Source organism: Ascaphus truei, chromosome 3 (assembly GCF_040206685.1).
Source record: "Ascaphus truei isolate aAscTru1 chromosome 3, aAscTru1.hap1, whole genome shotgun sequence".
NCBI classification, from domain to species: Eukaryota; Metazoa; Chordata; class Amphibia; order Anura; family Ascaphidae; genus Ascaphus; species Ascaphus truei.
In genome coordinates, this window is record NC_134485.1 from 364360438 (window position 1) to 364384051 (window position 23614).

Below are 23614 nucleotides of genomic sequence, written 5' to 3' on the forward strand. Positions count from 1 at the left end.
AGGAGGGGGGGCAGTGGACAGGAGGGGGGGGCAGTGGACAGGAGGGGGGGGCAGTGGACAGGAGGGGGGGGCAGTGGATAGGAGGGGGGGGCAGTGGATAGGAGGGGGGGGCAGTGGACAGGAGGGGGGGGCAGTGGACAGGAGGGGGGGGCAGTGGACAGTGACACACACACACACACACACACACACACACACACACACACACACACACATACACACACATACACATACACATACACATACACACACACACACACACACACACACCTCAGTTGATGCGCCCTTTCTCAGTTCCGTTTGGCGCCGGAGGTGGGGAGCGACACCTACCTGTACTTCCGGGCGCCGCCACCGTCTGACTCGGCGCCGCAAGGGAGGAAGGGGGTCCGCCATCTTACGCGCCGCGTGGCAGCTGCGGGAAGCGAGGTGATTTGGAGCGGGGAGAGGTGATTTGGAGCGGGGAGAGGTGATTTGGAGCGGGGAGAGGTGATTTGGAGCGGGGAGAGGTGATTTGGAGCGGTGAGGGGGGAGAGGTGATGCCGCTGGGGAGGGGGAAAGGTGATTTGGAGCGGGGAGGGGGAAGAGGTGATGCCGCTGGGGAGGGGGAAGAGGTGATGCCGCTGGGGAGGGGGAAGAGATGATGCCGCTGGGGAGGGGGAAGAGGTGATGCCGCTGGGGAGGGGGAAGAGGTGATTTGGAGCGGGGAGAGGTGATTTGGAGCGGGGAGAGGTGATTTGGAGCGGGGAGAGGTGATTTGGAGCGGGGAGAGGTGATTTGGAGCGGGGAGAGAGGTGATGCCGCTGGGGAGGGGAGAGAGGTGATTTGGAGCGGGGAGAGAGGTGATTTGGAGCGGGGAGAGAGGTGATTTGGAGCGGGGAGAGAGGTGTGTGTGTGTGTGTGTGTGTGTGTGTTTTATTTATTTTTTTGGACCTTTGGCCCGTCACTCCGCCTCAGGCCAATGAGAGGTGTGGGGGGCGGGCCAAGGGGGTGGTGTGAGTGTGTGAGGCCAATGAGAGGTGTGCGGGGGCGGGCGGGCCAAGGGACCAATGAGAGGGACACCGGACATCCAGACAGGCAGGCAAACATACAGTGCTTTCACTAATATAGTATAAGATAATCACAATACTGAGTCGATGTTCATGGTATATAAATAAAACTTTATTATTTTGGCCATTCATAGGCTTTTATTGATAGTGGTCCTCCAACAATGTTGGGAGCATTTACTATTTGTACTGAAATTAGCCATCGAGACGATTGAATCTGGGAGTATTTAACCCATATATACATTGACTGTCTCTTGAGTGCAGTAAATAAGGATCTTTGGGAGATCTTATGATTTCCTCTTTTTGTGTTTTAGTTAAGAATGATTATCCCTATGTGCACCGGCTGTAGATATTAGATTATGATATTAGTAGGCGAGCGGTTTACCAATCTAAGCAACATCCTGGATCTCCTCTTACCTCTCCCATCTACTTTCAGTGTCTCTTCTGCTAACACCTCCTCCTCGATCTCTCTGTGGGGGTATCCCAGGGCTGTGTCCTGTGACCTCTTCTCTTTGTACACACTTTCTCTGGGTGACCTAATCAGATCTCCTGGGTTTAAATATCACCTCTATGCTGATGGCACACAAATATACCTTTCAACCCCTGACCTTACACCTGCTGTACAGACCAAAGTTTCTGAATGCCTCTCTGCGATATCATCCTGGATGGCCCTCTGCCGACTTAAACTTAACATGGCAAAAAGAGAGCTCCTCATACTTTCTCCCAAACCTGGCTCTACTACCTCCTTCCACATTACTGTTGCAAGTACTATAATTCACCCAGTAGCCCAAGCACTAAGGGGGCACACTCGACTCCTCTCTCACATTCTCCTCTCACATTCAAAACGTATCTAAAACCTGTCGCTTTTTCCTCCGCAATAGTACAAAGATACGCCCTTTTCTCTGTTGCTCGACTGCTAAAACTCTGACTCAGGCCCTCATTCTCTCCCGTCTCGATTACTGTAACCTCCTGCTATCCAGCCTTCCTGCCTCCCCTACATGTCTCCCCTACAATCTATCCTAAACGCTGCTGCCAGAATCACTCTACTTTTTCCTAAATCTGTCTCAGCGTCTGCCCTGCAGAAATCACTCTCCTGGCTTCCTATCAAATCCCATGTCGCACTCAATTCTCCTCCTCACTTTTAAAACTTTACACAGCAATGCACCTTGACAAAGAGCTCCACGCTCGAAACGCGTTGGTGGGGGCCTCTGTTGCCCCATTATGTAGCTGGTTGCTGTTAATTCATTACATTTTTCATTTTATGGGACACAGTCTCTGGTAATTGATTTTTTCCTGATCCTAGTCCATGTGGTGCTCTATGTTTCCGGAAATACAATTTGTACATGCGGTGGAAAAAAGGATGCACACCCGATTGGATGATAATCATTGAAGACCCAACAAATGTGAGTTTTTACTCTATTTATATACACCACTTTGCTTACGTTGTAGTTCCACTTCGATATACATCTGTCTGGACACAAGCTTGTAAGGATTTTTACTGCGGTGATCGTGGAATCCTGACCAGCTCGTCGAAGCATAGTGAACTAGTGGTGTCATCACAATTTGGAGGTCATGCATATTTGATACCCAAGGGTCTCACATTGGACTTTGTTCTCATTAGTCCCAAAGGATTTTCCTTGCTCAATCAAGCTATTCGACTATATAGATAGAGCACCATACAGTTTTGTATATCTCTCCTGTCTAGCCTTCAAATACTTGATGGGCAAACTACCCGCCTATTGTATGTCTTTATTTATATAGCGCCATAAATGTACATAGCGCTTCACAGTAGTAATACATGTCATATAAATAACAAATAATATAAATAACAGATCATGGGAATAAGTGCTTCAGACATACTGTAAAAGTAACATTAAGGAAGGAGTCCCTGCTCCGAGGAGGTTACAATCTAATTGGTAGGTAGGGAGAACGTACAGAGACAGTAGGAGGGAATACTAGTAAGTGTGTCTGCAGGGGGCCAAGCTTTATGTGTCATGTGTCCATGATTATCCAGTGCTACTCATATGCTTCTTTAAGCAGATGTGTCTTAAGGTGGGTCTTAAAGGTGGATAGCGAGGGGGCTAGTCGGGTATTGAGGGGAAGGGAATTCCAGAGGTGTGGGGCAGAAAGTGAGAAAGGTTTAAGGCGGGAGAGAGCTTTAGATACAAAGGGGGTAGAAAGAAGACATCCTTGAGAAGAACGCAAGAGTCGTGATGGTGCATAGCGAGAAATTAGGGCTGAGATGTAATGAGGGGCAGAAGAATGTAAAGCTTTAAAAGTGAGCAGGAGAATTTTAGTGTGAGATACGTGATTTAATCGGAAGCCAGGAGAGGGATTTCAGGAGGGGAGATGCGGAGACAGATTTAGGAAAGAGTAGTGTGATTCTGGCAGCAGCGTTTAGGATAGATTGTAGGGGAGACAGGTGAGAGGTAGGAAGGCCGGACAGCAGGAGGTTGCAGTAATCGAGACATGAGAGAATGAGGGCCTGAGTCAGAGTTTTAGCAGTTGAGTAACAGAGGAAAGGGCGTATCTTTGTGATGTTGCGGAGGAAAAAGCGACAAGTTTTAGAAACGTTTTGAATATGAGAGGAGAATGAGAGAGAGGAATCAAGTGTGACCCCTAGGCAGCGTGCTTGGGCTACTGGGTGAATGATCGTATTTCCAATAGCAATGTGGAAGGAGGTAGTAGGGCCAGGTTTGGGAGGAAGTATAAGGAGCTCTGTTTTTGCCATGTTAAGTTTCAGTCGGCGGATGGCCATCCAGGATGATATTCCAGAGAGGCATTCAGAAACTTTGGTCTGTATAGCAGGTGTAAGGTCAGGGGTTGAAAGGTAAATTTGTGTGTCGTCAGCATAGAGGTGATATTTAAACCCAAAAGATGGGATTGGGTCACCTAGAGAGAGTGTGTAGAGAGAAAAGAGAAGGGGTCCCAGGACAGAGCTATCTGGACAAGCTTCTCACCCCTACCACATGCAGCACTTATCATCTGAGATCTGACTCCAAAAGACTGTTCATGGTCCCATGGTTCAACAAAGTATCCGGCCGCTCCTCCTTCTCTTACCGTACACCTCACAACTGGAACAGTCTACCGGAGACTTTCACTGCCGCCACCAGTCTAAGTTCTTTCAAAACTATAGCTGTCTCACATTTTAATCTTATCTGTAACTATTACATACGCCTACAGTATAATATATATTATCTCTAACTGTGAATGCAATGTCTCGTATATAATGTATATTCTGTTCACTTATGTAACTGTATTTGTAACCATGTATTATTTGTCATCTTGCCCAGGACATACTTGAAAATGAGAGGTAACTCTCAATGTATTACTTCCTCGTAAAACATTTTATAAATAAATGTGTACATGGGTTCACCTCTTCAAATATATTCTGCAGAATGTCCCGGAGTCCATTGTTTATTGCAACAACTGTACTGATCAGAAATATCACTCATTTTTCACCTGATTACAATAAATTGCATCTCTTTTTGCTGTCCTATTAATTAACTTACAGGCTGCATGGAGATGTGGGTACATGGAGAAGTGGGTCAAGGTAAGAGTTCTAGCCTTTCAAAAGAAGCACATTAGTGTTTTATATAAAATATCTTTTTTTAAATGTGATTTATCAGTGGTTTATATCTCCTTCAGTGCAGACTAACCTCTACGTCTTGGAGGTAACACACCCCCCAAGATTGAGAGTGGGGGACCCCTTTACATTTTGAGGGCTATCAGCCCACCCCTTGAATCCCAAGAAGTCTATACATTATAGTCTGGTTTCCCATCTGCTGCACAAGGCAGCAAAATGAAAGAGGGGGTGCTCCCTGTCTGATATCCACTTTTTTCGGTCTTGGGAGTTGACACCTCTCTCTGTAACCCTAGATATTCATGAGATCTGGTGGTTTTCCTATTTAGCTGTACAAAGCAGCCAGACGGTAATATATGGATGGACATTTAATGGTTGAGGAACACTCAATGTCCAATAATATATTGCACTGAAGGAGTCAGGTTTCTTGAGTCATATTTCATGGGCTTGGGAAAATGATATCAATATTTAATGGAGACGTGAAATCAGATTATAGTAAAATATTCCTACAGTATGTGTGTATGTATACTTTATTTATATAATGCTCACAGTTTACTGAGCGCTTTACAAAGACAATACAGTACAGGGAATTATAATACAATAAGCACAACAAAGTCAGATAATAGTAAAGGAATTCCCTGCGCCAAGATTTAACAATCTAAGTGGTATGTTGGGGGACTTACAGAGACAGCAGGTGAGGGAATAAGTGCAGTAGATGGCAGTGCTTGTCCACAATGGTTGGTTGGAGTGACTGTAGGTGTGGGACAATAACCATGAGTCCAGGCTATTGGGATTCTTCATTTAAAGCAGCAGTCCAAGCTGCTATTTAAAAAAACCAATCCCTTTAATATGTGCATAAATACAATCCACACAATGATAAGTAATTAGCTAAGTTGCCGATCAATTCGTTCTCCTGTGATCAATCGGTGAAGATTCAGCTCGGGGGTTCACTAAATAGCTGTCAGTTCAGCAGAAGTGGACCAAATATCCAAAGTTCTGTGGGGAAGATCATGTGACAAGGCAGTCACTAGATACAATTGGTGCACTGCTAAAGAGAGGGTAGGGCTCAAAAAGGGGTGTGCCAGAGCTTGTTTCAGAAGAGGAAGGGGATGTGACTTTGTAAATGGTTGCTATAGAAACAGAAAATGCTTGTTACATTCAGATACATAAAAATGTCACTCAGAGTTGATTTAAACATAAATAAATAAATAAATAAAATGCTACAAGTATTTTCTCATAGAACTGATTTATTTAAAACACACACACACACACACACACACACACACACACACACACACACACACACACACACACACACACACACACACACACACACACACACACACACACCTCTGTAAGTTATTGCTTGGTCTGCAGTTTTAAGGGGTGGGTTTTAAGGATTTTCTTGAAGGTGGGGAGAGAAGGTGCTTGGCCTACTGTATACTGAGTATGAGGTAGTTCCTCAGATAATTAATATAATGTCAAGACAAGAAGCAGGGGACGTTGTTATTGTAAATATCAAATTTATATTTAATTTCTTAAATGTATTAAACTGTTGCATTTTAGTGACAATTCTTTAACGGGTCAAATTTCCCTTACCCATAAAGAAACTGGTACCTCAATATCCCCAGGGTTCAAATTGGGAAGAGAGTTGGTTGAAGTTTTACTTTGTGGTGAGTCTATGTCGAAGCTTTGATTGTATCATACAAATATATGTTATTTTGGTCTTTAAGGGGCGAGATTTTAGATTCATTTGATGTAGGTATGGCAAGGAAAAGGGATAAACAAATTCTTCTTCCAATGCTGGAGTTTAAAAAACTTGGAAACCGACTATGCACTCTCTAATATATCTCAAAAGAGATACTACATTAAAATGTTAGGAAAATTAATGTATCCATATTCTGGATAGCTGCAATCAAGCATAGGAGATTCTGTGTTATTTATCAGACCATAAGCACTTAGATAAAGGCCTATTTATTAAGGAGATATCACTAATTTTTAGCAGAACTGTGAGCTTTTGAAGAGGATATATGAACTTTGGTAGGAACCTGCTTAGAAAATTATTTGCATTTGCTTCTTATTTACTGTAGGGTATTTGACAAATTCTGTAACTTCTCTAATTTTGTTCAACATCATTACTGACTATCAAGCTGTGTCTAATTGAATCTCGTATCTTCCACGGAGTCATTCTTCGGACTGATGTTCTACTATTTACAGGTCAGAACTTAAACTGCTTGTTAGCACTTTTTGCGTTTAGGTGGTAGACTTCACTATTAATCTCTGGGAATCATGTAAAGCACGTGTGTACTGCATTTTACTACATTGCCAGGGAAGGGAGTAATAGGAAACGAAACACTGCTAGGGAGCAGGGACACTACACGTGTAAGAAGATACATTCCATATACATTCTAATAAGATCAAATTGATGCCATGCTGCATTGGAATTTTGATAAAATAGAGGTTGGCAGATTTAAATAGAAGGGAATAAACAACTACTGTACAGTATGTCTAACTTAACTCAATGGGACCAGCTTATAACCTTATGTAAAAGATGGAAAGACGAAAAGTGCTCAACCAATTTTTTTAATTTCTTGTTCTGAAACTTTGACGCAAAATGCTAAAACTATACTAGAGCACTAAGTAATGCAAAGAAGCATATATACAGATGTGCCGTATACTGGGAATCAGTCACTTGGGAACTAAATGGAGTTGTAAGAAAGTAAATTAAAGCCTGGGACTTAAAATGACAATGTCTTGATTGACATACTAGAGAAGAATACGACCATTATTGGATAACAGTTAGTTAGCTTTATCTCCAGAAATGTTTAGAGGCAGATGATAAAAGCAAACACATATGGAAATTCATCAAAGCAACAAGTATTAAAGAATTATAAAGCTGCAGCTATTTAATGAAAAATAATAAGAGGTTCCACCAACAATGAATGTACAAAAACATTATTAATTTGATACAGATATAAGTTGCAAAGTATTCCTATTGTGCTACATGACGGCATTCATAAAAGTGATAACTTAGCCATTACTTAACAACAAAACAGCTCATGGAAAAATAAAATTTCAGATTTAAATTATTTGCATGAATGGCTACTGACTAACTTTCATTATCTTTCTCCTTGCAGCCATTTTACATCTTTCTTTCCAGAATAACTGAAATTAATATTCCTATTAAAAAAAAAAAAAAAAAAAAACGAATGGCAGTTAGTGTTTGATTAGATATATAGCCCTGTATTTCTTGAAGGAAACTCAGGGGGAAGAAATGTTGCTATGGAAACAAATTACTGCCATCATCATCTCCAAAATGAAAACGTTGAAAAGCAAAAAATTGCTCTTTGTGGAAAATGCATATTTTAAATGCATGAGAGCTTAATGGAGATATGCTAAACTGTGGCATGTATTATAAGGCTTTGTCTGTGTTTAATGTGGGGGAAATATGTCTACCTATCTAAAGATATGTATATAATGTTCCTCTTTCAGCTTCTTGCTCAAGTAGAATTCTACATTCCTGACAGAAAGGAGAATTTGTACACATTTCCCACTCTATTCTCTTCACTGCTCTTGACTCTCCTGGTGTTCATAAACTCACTACTTTTATTATTTCTCTTCAGCTATATTTAGGTCCCTTTATAATGATCCTACACTTCAGTGGATGCTGATTTCCATCCTTTTCCATAACTTTCTCCCTTTCTCATGTTATTGAAACTTTCTTTTAACTGCTCCTTCCCTTTGCCTGCATGGTCTGCTCTTGATTTTCCCCACATTCTCATTCTTCTCTGTCATCTTCTAAAAACTATTTCTGGCTGGTAACAAGTAGTGATCGGTGCCAAAATCCGTTTCCCCAGATTTGCATGGATTTCCCCCTCAAAATCTGTTTTGCCGAAATGGATTTGGTCGGTTTTAATCCACGCGGATATTGGCAATAATAATAATAAAAAATCTGCCAAACACAAATCAACCTTTTTGAGATTGCACAGCCCACAGAAATAGCATAATAGGAAATAAAAATAAGCACGAGATGCTCAGCAGCCCTGGTGTTTTGTTTTTGTCTCTAAAACATTTTCCGGTTTTGGTTCTGGATTTGTCTAAAGTCGGTTTGTTCATTTTTTATTTTACAATATGTAAATTTGATGACAAAACATAATCAAATCATGGAATCTGAAGATGAGTTGATTCATATTTCGGTATTTTTGTCAGGTAAAATCTATTTAGCAAATGATAATAATAATGCAGATAATATGTTTGATTAAAAGTAAAAATAATACCATTATTAATAATGGAACTGACTGGTGGTGTAGGAAAAACACTGGTAAAAGACAAATCAGATGGTAAGATCTCTGCCCACCTAATACTACAATGGTCACCTTGGTGCTAATGTATTATGTTAATTAGCATTATTTGTTTCCATAAACTATTGGAGGTCAATGAGTGTGATCATGCTCTATATTGCTGCCGTAAAACTTCCCACATACTAACTGTAAGACTGCAGAAAATATGTTTCAGGTGTTCTGTCTTCCTAAATCTTTCATTTATTGAAATCTATTTAAACCTCTTTCTTAAACAGATTACAGATCATTTATTTCTAGACTGTCTCAGTATGCAAGGATTAATCGTGTAACTTATTTCTAATAACATTTCTTTGTCTCCGAGTTCTGTCAGCTCTGCTCCTGCTCTCCCCACAGAGCTTTTCCTGCTACTGTCTCCACGTTTCCCAGTTTTTATCATTTACATATGTAACCCTTATTCCCCCCCAACCCTAGACTCATCTAACATATCTAGGGTGTGTGAGGGCGGATTACATGTACTGGGTGGTGCGTACCTGCGTGGAACAGGAGGGCCTGAGTCTCCCGCGGTGGTGTGGGGGATCACAGGACCAGACTTCTGGGGTAGTAGCCTCCATGCTTTCAGTGGTGGTGCAGCGCCTCCATCCTCTATACCTTCCCAGGGTTTGGGGTAGGACCTCTATAGAAGAGTGACCCCTGGTCCCAGGGTGGATGCTCCAGAATCACACAGCAGTCTTTGGTAAAAAAGGTAATGTCTCTCTTTATTGGTCCCAGCTGCGCCCGGCAGTAGTAGCGACAAGCAGCCACAACAACAACAGCAATGTCCCCAATTCACACGACCCTCCACTGGGTACAGGCCTTTCCTCCTCTCCTTCCCTCCAAGTGTACACTCCGACAGGATGGACTGGCTGGGGCCTCAATACCCCACTGCTCACCTCAGAGGGTATCCTCTGGGTGGGGGATGTATTCTCCCCATCACCCCATCATCGGGGTGAGGGGCATTGGTCCACCTGAACTCGGCTCGCTCTCCAAATGTCATAGGCCAGAGTTCTCTCTCTTGCTGCTTCCAGGACGGAGCTAAGTATACTCCTCTCACTCCCAGGACAGACTCCAGAGTCCACTCCCTCGTAGACTCCGGAATAGACTGACTGTCACTTACAGGAATGGGCGGCTAAATAGGCTTAGCCCCACCCATCATGATGTCAGCTGTACCTCCCCTCTGTCTCATGCCTGCAGCAGAGTCAGGGGCCTGCATCTATCACTCAGGGCAGGGCTTGAAAGGGGGAAAACCCATGATCACTACTGGTGCCTGCCCTTAACAGGACTTACCACAGTAGGTGGAAGATATGTATAGCCTGTGCTGTTTACAGGGGGCTACACTCTCCCTCTGGTGGAATCCAATGGTCCCCACTTGGACCTAGCTCTAGCAGCACCATCCTGCGGCAAACAACCTGGGAAACAGCACACATTATGGCAGTGTTAGCATAATATTGGCATATGAGGTAGTTTAAGAAAATAAACACGGTTACTCCCAACGTGGAGAACCCTACTAATAATGTTTTGGATCTGGCTTTCTTACCCTTCTGCCATTGTGATCCGTGATGGTCACAAAGAACGATTGCACCGACCCATGCTCCGGTCGATAAATCACGCTGTGCATGTATATACACCTCCCTATGCTCCAGATCCTTACCAACTCACTTATTTTGTCCTCGTTATGATAACCTCCCTGACCAAACTTGGTCCGAAGATACTCCTGCACAGCTTCCCTGAGCCAGCTATCCCGATTTTCTTCTATTTCCCTCATGATGGGCTCAGGCACATAAGGGTACTCGTATCCATGTGACTGCCTATACCTAGCCACTATGGCTCTGTCGGCACGGCTCAATTTAGTGAGCTTGCGGTGACCCACCCTGCTTGGCAGTACCCAAAACTCTGGCTCTTCTGGAGCAATTTCATCATACAGTATACTGGGGCCTTTGGGTTTAATGAGTTTCTGCTCGATCTCCCGGAATCTATGGTCTATCTCATCCTCCACCTCCTGAGGAGTAAAGGCACCTGTCGCCCACCAATGATCTACAATGTTGCTCTTAATGAGCAGGAATCGTGTACAGTCCATCCCTGCATGGAACCCAGTAAACAGGGGCGCCCACAATTTGTCACGGTGCTCGTATTCTGTGGACTGACTAGTGTGCTCTACCTCAGATTCTGCCTGCGAGGAAACACCGGATGTCCCCGCCTCCGTAGAGCGCGAGCAATCTCTCCTCCCCTTGGCATTGAAGTACCTGGTAGGGTTCATCTTGTGAACCACCTCCTGAACAGGCCCAGACTCTGCTGGAGTATGTGACCCTCGGGCTCTCCCTCTAGCGCTAGGAGAAAACGGCACAGGGTTAGACACAGGTATCACACGGTCATAAGGTATCTCCCCATCCGACCCCTCATCGCTCAACTCCCAGTCCCGCAAGTCCTTGGAGTACTTAGGGTATTTGCTTAATTTATCCCTGCTAGGTCCCGGTGACAACACTCATGACGGGGCAGGGGCAGTGGCTGGGGCGATGGAGCTAGGGGCTGGGGCAGGGGCAACGTTCATGTCATTGTCCAGCAAGCGGGTAATACCGCGACCAAGGGACTCTTTCTTGGGCGCTTTCTCCGCCATGTGTCGCGCCTCTCTCGATGGACCTTGGCTCTTCAGGGTGGCCATTGCAGCGGCCATGGCTACTCTCCGTGAGGAGAACAGCGCTCCCGGGCCTTGTTTCCCGGTGGAACCGGAAATTACGTTATCAGCGGTGCCCTTAGAATCTCCCTCTGCTCCGTGGTCACGATCCGGAAGTGCGTCGAGGACCGGCATGGGCGTTGGCGGAGCATCCGGTTCACGACGGACAAGTAGGCCACAAGCCTCTCCTTCTCGTCCTCCTCGGTTGCTGCTTTCGTCTGGCGGGAGTAAGGGAGTGGTGGAGTCTCCTTACCGCTCCGCTGCTGTTTGTTGATCTCGGGGTCCCCCGGGGTCGTCTCGGCCGCCGTTTCCGCCGCACTGGGAGTCACCACGGCCGTGGGACTCTTACGGGCCTCCGGCCGCACCAGCGCTTGCCGTCGGAAGGTTTCCGGACTCATCTGCTCCTTCTTGGTACCGCTGGGGTGGTTCGCCGGTAGGTGCATCGCCACCGATGGCACGCCAACCTCTTCCTCCGAGGATATCAGGATCGGTTCCTCCGCTAGGGAGTCACCAGATTCTTCTGCGATACAACCAGTGGGTATAGGTACGAAACAGTCTCGCTCCGGTACCTCCACTGCGGTCGCGCTCTTCTCCGTCGACAGCTCGCTCGGTTGTACAGCGGGCTGGGCCATGGTACCTCCCGTTTGGTTGCAATGGGGAACCAGGGCAGTCTTGTCTGTACCTTCCGCCACCTCCGTTAACGTTCCCGGAGAGGCACCCCGCAGGGTCTCGATCAAAGGCCACGGCTCGTTCGGCCATAGATAAAACGTGCCACATTGAGGGCATCGTGCCTTGGTGCTTGGTACCGCGCCCGGTATCTCGCAGTGAACGCACAAACACCGGAGGTATTCATGCTCAGCTACCTCCACTACCAATAAGCCTCCTGGCAGTTGGTAGATTGTAGTGCTCATCTCAGAAATGGTTAGCTCAGGGGTTGAACAGTTCAGTGTTTCAGCTCCTTCCTCCTCGAATGCCAGACAGAAGTGAAGATCTTCGCTCTCGCTTCCTGTCCCTCCCTTTGCTGCGGATGCTCCTTATTGGCTCTCCTTGTGCCCCCTCCCTCTGGTGGAATCCAGAGGCGGGGCCCTCCTTTTTTCAGTGTGACGCGACTTGGTTTGTTGACCAGTCACAGCACAGGTGGGTGGGCTTTCGGCTTTCGCGCCGCTCCGCTCCTCTTGCAGGGGATCTGGGTTTGGTGCCAAACCCCTGCACATTTTCCGCCACATCTCTCGCACAGTCTTTTTGCACGACTCACGTGCTCGCTCCAGGAGTGGCGGGAAACGCCATTTTAGATCGTCTGCTATCTGCTGGGCCGCGGATGGCGCATTTGTCGCCATTTTGAGCTCCTCTTCTTTGCTCCTCGGAGCACATGTAGAGACGGCCGCCATCTTTGATGCGCCCACCACATGTAATTGTGTACTCTCCTCAGTGTCTAAGGTGTAATTTGCTCCTAGACACGGACTAATCTCCTCGACACCTTCTACTTCTCTCTGCATGCTCATCTGGTACCCACTAATATGAGGTGGCGTACCCCAGGCTAGGCAGAACTCCTTCTGTGTGTGTACTGTGCTCGATGTTCGTTCCGGCCAGTGCTCTGTGGTGCATCCTGTGGGTGCTAGCTAGAGTACCGGGCATCTCCCTAGGTACGGGCATCCCTCTATTGGCCACTCATAGTGCGGGCCCTGGGCCATGGTCCCTGGACTAGTTAGCAGGCTGACCCCCCAGTTGCCTCACACTATCTGCCTCAAGGGACTAGGACAGCGATAGCTAAGCACCCCTCTTACGCCACCCGCTTAGGGCGCCCAGGGCGTACAGTGCGGGAGCGGCGATCCACGCTCCCCTGACTACCCCCGGTGTGCAATTGCGCCCTATGTCCCTCAACACTGGACCGGAGAGTGCACATCACTCTTTCTGCTCTGCCTTGCTGTAAGCCTGACCTGTTTATCTCAGCAGCGCCTCCAAATGTAACCCTTATTCCCCCCCCCTAGACTCATCTGACATATCTAGAGTGTGTGAGGGCGGATTACATGTACTGGGTGGTGCGTACCTGCGTGGAACAGGAGGGCCTGAGTCTCCCGCGGTGGTGTGGGGGATCACAGGACCAGGCTTCTGGGGTAGTAGCCTCCATGCTTTCAGTGGTGGTGCATGCGCCTCCATCCTCTATACCTTCCCAGGTTATGGGGTAGGACCTGTATAGAAGAGTGACCCCTGGTTCCAGGGTGGATGCTCCAGAATCACACAGCAGTCTTTGGTAAAAAAGGTAATGTCTCTCTTTATTGGTCCCAGCTGCGCCCGGCAGTAGTAGCGACAAGCAGCCACAACAACAACAGCAATGTCCCCAATTCACACGACCCTCCACTCGGTATAGGCCTTTCCTCCTCTTCTTCCCTCCAAGTGTACACTCCGACAGGATGGAGTGGCTGGGGCCTCAATACCCCACTGCCCACCTCAGAAGGTATCCTCTGGGTGGGGGATGTATTCTCCCCATCACCCCATCATCGGGATGAGGGGCATTGGTCCACCTGAACTCAGCTCGCTCTCCAAATGTCATAGGCCAGAGTTCTCTCTCTTGCTGCTCCCAGGACGGAGCTACGTATACTCCTCTCACTCCCAGGACAGACTCCAGAGTCCACTCCCTCGTAGACTTTGGAATAGACTGACTGTCACTTACAGGAAAGGGCTGCTAAATAGGCTTAGCCCCACCCATCATGATGTCAGCAGTACCTCCCCTCTGTCTCATGCCTGCAGCAGAGTCAGGGGCCTGCATCTATCACTCAGGGCAGGGCTTGAAAGGGGGAAAACCCATGATCACTACTGGTGCCTGCCCTTAACAGGACTTACCACAGTAGGAGGAAGATATGTATAGCCTGTGCTGTTTACAGGGGGCTACACATAATATTCTCTTGCAGGCAAAACTCCTTCTTTCTCCTCCACTTAATGCATACATGTTCCATTACACATGCAAGCAGGATCTGCAGCAAAAGAATTACAAAAAAGGCAGAAGTTACCTTAGTGACACAATACTGATGTCCTGTGTCGCTGGATGTGTTTGCTACACGAAGAAGGTGTTGAAGTGGAGAACCTGCCAAACAAGGATGAAAACAATGGCATAATACAGTACCAACATTACTTACTAAACTCTGCACTCAAACTGCTCTAGTTATTCACTACAGAGTATCACTTGCCCTCCCCCCACCAAATCATTTTAAAAGATATTGCTTTAATGTAATGGTTTCATCCGTTTCAGTCAGTGTACAGTCCAGTGTACAGAATTGGAAGTCCACCCGCTCAATCATTCGTGGTAGCTGGGGTGCACTAGAGTATTAATAATAGTGGCCAAAAGGAGAAGTGTTTCTCTCCAAAGAGGGAGGGAGACTGGAAACCCCAGTTATGTGCACTCACTAGATACCTTAGGCTGAGTCCCCGCTGGCGCTGAGCTCGCTTGGCGCTTGGTGCTTGGCACGCTTACCTTCTTCTATGTGAATCAGCACATCGCCTCTCCCGCTGTGCTCGCGCGCTCATGCGCGTGCACACACGCTCTCCCAAGCGTTCAGCTTGGGGAGACAAGGGAGAGATACTTTGGTGCTGAGAGCAGGGTCACATGACCCTGCTCTGACAAATGGGAAGAGAGAGGGGGCGTGTTCTACTCTGCTGTCACACACACAACACAACACTGACACGGAATTCATCAGAGAAGTGGAAAGGGGGGGGGGAAACGGACTTAGGGGGGGGCAAATGGACTGAGGGGGGATAAACGGACTGAGGGGGGGCAAATGGACTGAGGGGGGGAAAACGGACTGAGGGGGGGGCAAACGGACTGAGGGGGGGGGCAAACGGACTGAGGGGCAAACTGACTGAGAGGGGGGCAAACGGACTGAGGGGTAGGGCAAACGGACAGAGGGGGGGCAAACGGACAGAGGGGGGGCAAACGGACAGGGGGGAACAGACAGAGGGGGCAAACAGACAGAGGGGGGGCAAACGGACAGAGGGGGGAGCAAACGGACAGAGGTGGGGCAAACGGACAGAGGGGGGGCAAACGGACTGAGGGGGGAGCAAACGGACAGAGGGGGGGCAAACGGACAGAGGGGGGGCAAATGGACTGAGGGGTGGGGCAAATGAACAGAGGGGTGGGGCAAACGGACAGAGGGGGGCAAACAGACAGAGGAGGGGCAAACGGAGTGCTGCTGTGTGGTGGGGGGGGCAAACGGACAGAGGAGGGGCAAACGGAGTGCTGCTGTGTGGTGGGGGGGGCAAACGGAGTGGTGTGGTGGGGGAGAAGGGAGAGAGAGAGGGGAGAGAGAAATAGTGGGGGGGAAAGAGAGAGAGGGGGGGGAGAAGGGAGAGAGAGAGAGAGAGGGGGGAGAAGGGAGAGAGGGGGGAGAAGGGAGAGAAGGGGGAGAAGGGAGAGAGAGAGGGGAGGGAGAAGGGAGAGAGAGTTAGAGGGGGGAGAGAGGGGGGGAGAAGGGAGAGAGAGAGAGGGGAGGGAGAAGGGAGAGAGAGTTAGAGGGGGGAGATAGGGGGGGAGAAGGGAGAGAGAGGGGGGGAGAAGGGAGAGAGAGAGAGAGAGAGAGAGAGGGGGGGGGAGAAGGGAGAGAGAGAGAGAGAGAGAGGGGGGGGGGAGAAGGGAGAGAGTGCAGGGGGCGGGTGAGAGAGTGCAGGGGGCGGGCGAGAAAGAGCACAGGGGTGATGGGGAGAGCGCAGAGGGGCGGGAGAGAGCGTAGGAGGATGGGGGAGAGAGCGCAGGGGTGATGGGGAGAGCGCAGGGGGGACGGGGGAGAGAGCGCAGGGGGGGCGGGAGAGAGAGCAATGGGGTGGAGAGAGAGAGAAAGAGAGCAATGGGGGGGAGAGAGAGAGCAATGGGGGGGAGAGAGAGGGAGAGCGCAATGGGGGAGAGAGAGAGAGAGCAATGGGGGGGGGGAGAGTGCGATGGGGGGGAGAGATGAGGGAAGGGGGGGAGAGAGAGATATATATTATATATATATATATATATATATATATATACAGAGAGAGAGAGAGAGATACACAGAAACACAGAGAGCCCCTATACAGCCAATGACACACTCCCTCCCGTAATTGCCACGCCCCCCCACTCCTGCTCTAAAAATGTTGCAGGACAGCGATCGCTCATGCTTGAGAGCTGGTGACATCACCGCTCTCCATGCATGAGCGAGCTCAGCGGCAGCGGGGCCGCAGCCTTAATAGTAGAATTTAGGTCATGCAGAAGTGTAAGTGATAGGTACGACTAGCACTTAGAGTCCCGTAAAGGTAGGTATGACTGGTTACCCCTGAACAGGTAGAAATAAGTAATCTGATGAGTATTAAAATCTTAGCTTTATTTATGCAAATAAAATAAAATTATACAGGTAAATGGAATCACCTAAAGATAGGTGATAGTTAAAACAACCAAATAGTATTATGTGGGTTTTGACATAGGCAGGTACTATTAATAATAGATATACCCATTAGAGTTAAATATATGTAGCCCAGTGCCCCAGGCTATATATTTCCTGGCCCTAACATGATAAGTTCTGGTAAGCAGCAGGCAGTATTAGGGTTAAATTCATATGGGCCAGCATGTGAGTCTCCCCACTGGGATGTTATTTTGTTGTGGTTTCCAGGTGCTAGTCTGGAAACCATTTGAGCATATGCCAGGGGGGGGGGGGGGTGGCTCACTTCAGTAGTGCTGCCCAATTACGGGAGCTTACTGTAGGAGTGGGGCATACCCCTGGTATAATAGATGGCTCCCTATCAAAAATGAGAAGGAGTGTTCTGAAGTATTCCCAGTGTAGCTTGCTACTTAGGGAGTAGCATGGTTCTACCTCACCCCATCAGGGGGTGAGGGGTTAAAGACTAGCCCGGGGTCCTCAAGCTCCTGAGAAGCCTAGTCAAGGGGAATGGTCCTGCGAGAAGAGCACTGACAATTGAAGAAATGCAAGCTGCGAGGGGTATGATCTGTGAACATCTACGAGAAGTGATCCTCTCTTGCATGAGAAGGATTTGTATGAAATGGTCCATCAATAAAGAAGTTGTACTGTTCCTGGCCTGGACTACAGTTACTTTAATGTGTTCCTGTGAGGAAGAATTCCTGCCCCTGGCAGAGCCCTGCAGGATGGAGGCGCTGCACCACCCTGAAAACCTGTCCTGTTGTCCTATTCCCCCCACACCATCGCAGAGACGGAGTCCTCCCGAGAACCAGCAGGTGAGCACCACAGCACCATCACATCTCTCTTGGGGGGGCGGGGGTAGGGGTGTTACATTTGGAGGCGCTGCTGAGATAGGAGGAACTTGAAGACAGTGAAGGAATAAGAGACTAGTGCATTTAAAGTGAAAAGTGAATGGGGTTTATGCTGAAGGAGAAGTGAAGGGCCATTCACTGTATCCAAGCCACTATATTCCCAACTGTTTGCAAGCAGAGATGCTCCATGAAGTGCTGAAGGGGTAGTATCCAGCTCATGAGTGCAAGCTCACCGCTGGTAAACTGAGAAGTGATTGGGAGCACTCACTGTATCAGAGCTGTTTGAACAGTGGGATTTAAAGGAGTGTATGCTGCTGTACTGAGAGGTGCTTGAAACACACTGTATCAGAGCCACATTATATGTTCCAGGGCTGAGATGTGCGTGAAACCCATGGTATCAGCCGAGTGCATGTGGTAATATGCCAAAGGTGTGGAGGCTTGAAACGATAGCACCCCCAAGATGGAACTATCAGCGTGTACCTACATTGACCGAACCTGCACGGGGTAGTATGCCAACGGTGTGGAATGCTTGAAACAATAGCACCCCCAAGATGCATTCTACCTTGATCAACAGTGCATGCGGAGTATGACAATGGTGTGGAGGCTTGAAATGCTAGCACCCCCAAGATAGAACTCACGGCATGCACAAATGTGAATTCAGGGTCCCTGGGGAGGATCCTGATGTCTGAGAGCAGTTCCTGCCTAAAATCGGGAGAACCGTGTGCAGAGTTTTCTGGATGTAACATAAGTCCTGGTAAGGAGCAGGCAGTGTTAGGGTTAAATTCCTCTCACATGGGCCAGCATGCGAGTCTCCCCACTGGGATTGTATTTTGTTGCGGTTTCCAGGTGATAGTGTGGAAACTGTTGGAGCATGTGCCAAGGGGGGTGGCTCACTTCAGTAGTGATGCCCAGTTCCTGGAGCTTAGGAGTGGGCCCTCCCCTGGTATAAAAGATGGCTCTCTATTAAAAATGAGAAGGAGTGTTCTGGAGTGTTCCCAGTGTAGCCTGCTCCTTAGGGAGTAGCATGGTTCTACCTCACCCATCAGGGGGTGAGGAGGTAAAGACTAGCCCAGGTGCCTCAAGCCTAGTCACAGGGAATGGTCCTGCGACCAGAGCTCTGACAATTGAAGAAATGCAAGCGGCGAGGGGTATGCTCTGTGAACATCCATGAGAAGTGCTCCTCTCTTGCATGAGAAGGATTTTTATGAAATGGTCCATTAATAAAGAAGATGCAATGTTCCTGGCCTGGACTACAGTTACTTTAATGTGTTCCTGTGGGGAAGAATCCCTGCCCCTGACAGAGCCCTGCAGGATGGAGATGCTGCACCACCCTGAAAACCTGTCCTGTTGTCCTTCTCCCCATATCATTGTGGAGACTGTGTCCTCCTGAGAACCAGCAGGTGAGCACCACAGCACCATCATATCACAAGTAACCACAGATCTCCCTTAAGGGGGGTCGGGGGTAGGGGTGTAACATATGTAACGGTGTTTCCCCCCTTCCAGTCGCATATCGGGGCCATTACTGGGTGTTTGTGGTGCATACCTGCTGGTAACAAGAGGGCTGAGTCGTCCGCGGTAACTTTGGGACATAGGAACAGGCTTCTGGGGTCCTACCCCATGTAATACTTAGCAGTGCAGCGCCTAAATCTGTCGTAGGCTCCAGGGATATGGAGGTGATCTCCCACGGTAGAACTGTATATCTCCCCCCAATTATATCACACACCACGCAGGAGGTATACTGCAAAACAGGAACGGGTTTATTACTACTCTTATTGACGTAATACAGGTACTCAGCAGTCACCTGCCGGATCACAGTCTTTTCTCTCAGATATCACCGGAGATAGTCACTGGACAGTCATTATGGGCCTAGGGCACCCGCAGCTGTCCTACAGTAGCTCTTCCCCACCTCCTTAGCAGAGGCAGATATAGTCACTCTACTTCTCCACGGAGGGAAGAGCACATGGGAAGGCCCCAATCTCAGGCTCCCAGTCGTGACTTGCCTTCCTCATGGGGAAAGACAACCGACTAACTTTAGGGCGGTCCTGTCCTTAAGTACAGCCAGAGGGCGGGCATCCCGTTGGCCCAGCAACAACAGGATATGCCACCCCCCGCTGTCACTCAAGTGCAGCACCAAAGGATGAAGGGGGAAAACCCCATGATAACTACTGGCAAACTTGTGAACACTGGTTTACTGCCAGCCCATTGGGTAGATTTAGTAGCCAGGGGTTACCCCGCTACACTTATACAATCTGAAACACCAAAAGTTTGGGGAATACTTCGTTTTTTAACAAAACAACTGTCAGGCTTGTAGGTGGATATGAACTCAAAGGTCCGTGATCAGTGAAGCGCTGCCTATCTGAGCGGGTCTATTTGTTAATATGACCCTTCGTATCATATAGTCAGCTGGGGGGGGGGGGCTGAATCCTGCTCTACACAAAGAGGGCCTACAATTTGGGAGTGAATCTGATCAGGAACCACAAGGAGAATGGGTGGTGCTAACAAGGAATGGGATTGTACTAGTATAGTACTGTATAGTACTATTATAGAATAGTATTAAAAAGATTCCCTTTTAGCTGCACACGGAGAAACACCCTACAGGTTTAAAACGTAAACTTTATTAGATATATTTAAATAAATGGTCCTGAATATGACAAAAAAAATAATATGTATAAAAACAATTAAAAGTGGAGGTAGGTGTATGCATAGAGTGGATGCCGTTATTGTATTATAATTCACACAGTGAATTTATAAACTCCAAAGCCAGTATCCATGAGGTCTCAATGAGGGCTTCCTATTTTCACTTTTCCTATAATATGGCGCCATGAGTCACAAACATCACTATCAACCATGGGTTAAAATATCATTGGTCTTAACTTTAAACAGCTAAGAGGGTTGATGAAACATGTGTTATGCAAGACAGTGAAAATGTCATGCCCAAACCTTATTCAATGTGGGTTATTCCCACATACAGTACCACTTTCTCATTACATGAAGCAATACTGCAGATCACAATATACACAAACTACTGTAGATACCCAATATACCATATCATCAGGTTGTCCTTACATAGTTACATAGTTACATAGTAGATGAAATTGAAAAAAGACGTACGTCCATCAAGTTCAACCTATGCTAAATTTAGACAACAGATACTTTATCCTAGATCTATACGTAGGCTGAGTCCCCGCAGGCGCTGAGCGCGCTCATGCTTGAAGAGCGCTCCAAGCATGAGCACCGGGTGTCCTGTCATTTACGTGCGTGCAGGGGGGGAGCATTAAGCGCTCTGGAAAGTTAGATTTTTTTGTTTACATAAGCGCAGAGCACCAGTGAGTGTGTGTGCCTGCGCTCGCACCACGTGAGCGGGGATTTACATATACACTGGCGTCACATTTAATTCTTACCTTTCCCGCACGGCTGGATGCGTGCGGGCCGCGTGGTGACGGCGGCATGTCGGCGCGTCACTGTGACGTCACTGTCACGTGGCGCGCCCGGCGCGCCCGGCTTCCCCGGCTTCCCCGACACCCCTGAAGTTGAAGTGAGGTAAGCGGGGGTGCGGGGAAGCAGAGGGGCAAAGGCAGGAGCAGCTAGGGGGTCGGGAAGGGGAACAAAAATGCGCGCGAAGTGGAGGGGGTGCACGGAGGGGATGCGGCTGGCGCGCTGTTTAGTCACGGCGCCAGCCGGAGTAAATCCCCGGCCAATTAGTGGCAAATGTAAGAATAAAGGCTGCCGCAGCAGTATCTATATATGTAAGTAACCGCGGCAAGTGCCGCCCCGCTTGGCGCTAGCGGGGACACAGCCTTACTTATTTATCCAGAGGAAGGCAAACAAAAACCCCAGTGTTATATTATCCAATTATCTTATAAGGGGAAAAATAAATTCCTTCCTGACTCCAACATTCTTCCCATGTTTACTTATTTGGTATATCCCTGTATACATTTCCTTTGTCATAATTTAACTACAAAATATGTCACTATCAGAATAAAGAGTTAAATCTGGTTCCCCCTCCCACTATCACCAGCATATAAAAACCTACCTTTACAGAGGGGTGTAACCTCCCTTGACAAAGCGCTAACGCGAAACATATGTCGGGAACGTAGTGACATCAGATTGTAGGTGAGGCATCTCTATTCATTCTGTAGCTTTTGCAGGGTTGTAACGCTTTGGCCAAAGGGTTTAACTAAATAACCTTACTCATGAGAATATTTTTATTGAAGTATTTAACTATATACTATTTACTATATATTTTGTCACATTGGATGAAGCATTGGGGTTTTCTGTCTTTTGTTGTATACATTTGGCCACGCTCAGTAGCACTCCTTTTGGTATATATATATATAATGTGGTGGGGTCTGGGGTTAGAGCTTGCTGGGGTTGTGTGTCTGTAGCCTTTGCCCAACGGAGCAGGGGGGGTTGTCATCAGTGTTCCTGTGTGCTTTACAAGCATCTTCGGGTGTTGGGAAGCGTCCAGTGACTGCCCCAACTCCAGCTATCCTAATCAGCACTCAGTACCTATGAGAGATCCTGGTAACATGGAACCCCTGGTAAGACAACTTTACCGGCAAACAGTATCATAGCTGAAGCAAACAGCTGGGAACCCGGTGATGTCAGAGTGCAGCCGTCTCCACCCACAAAGAAGAAAATTACAGCTGACTAAAAGGGAAATCACCAACACTCCTGAGTGTTTCACAAGCACCTCACGGGTGTCGGAAAGTGTTTGTTGACCACCCTAGCTCAATATACTCTAACTTGGCTAACTACCAGTACCTTCGAGTGCTCTAACAGCACTTTCAAAACTACAGTGATAATGAGTCAGATTTGATGCCCCCAATTACCCCATAACATCACCATGTGACCTTTTTTTTTTTTAAAAGCACCTGCACAGAGGGTTAGGAAGGATGTGGGATAGACATTGGCACATCTAAATACTTTACAAACATTGTCACAATTGCAGTGTAAAATGCATGATGATTACCCTGTCCTATAGCTGCGATTGAACGAAATGAAGGGTTTTTGATTAAGTAGCCTGAGTACGTTACACTCTCACAACTACTGTGAAATGCATGATGATCTCCTGGTCTTTAGGCAGCTGATTATATGATGCTACGGGTTATATTAACAAATAGACCGGCTCAGATAGGCAGCACATACAAGTATTTTTACTGTAGGTTAATGTCATGTTAGGCAACAGAGTTCTGTGGTTCTGAGCCATAGTTTTTTTTTTTTTAAATATAATGATCACAATAAATGTGAATTTATTTTTATGAAGATTCGCCACTAGATGGAGGTGGTGAGTTTTTTTATGTATAAAATGTGTGTAATGGTCAGCAGTAAATAATATTTTGATCAGGTATGTGTGTAATCTTGAATATACATATATATACATATATATATATATATATATATATATATATATATATATATATATATATATATATATATATATATATGAATGAAAAAAAGAAGAAAGAAAAAGCGCCCGATCCTAGTGTAAATTCAGATTTAAAAGGTTTTAATTATCATGAACAGACGATTGCCAACTCACACTTTGTCAGTTTAAAATAAGCAATTTATGGGACAAGCCCATGCACCACGCTGACGTCCAGGTTTCAGAAGTCTTCCATCGTTACGGGCTGAGAATACCGCAGGTTGAGAGAGGCAAAGCAAAACAGAAGTCCGGATCCTCCGTTTCCCCCAGTGGTGCAGCAACCAGAAGCAGGCAGCTGAAGGTCCTGGTTCCCGGAGGGATTT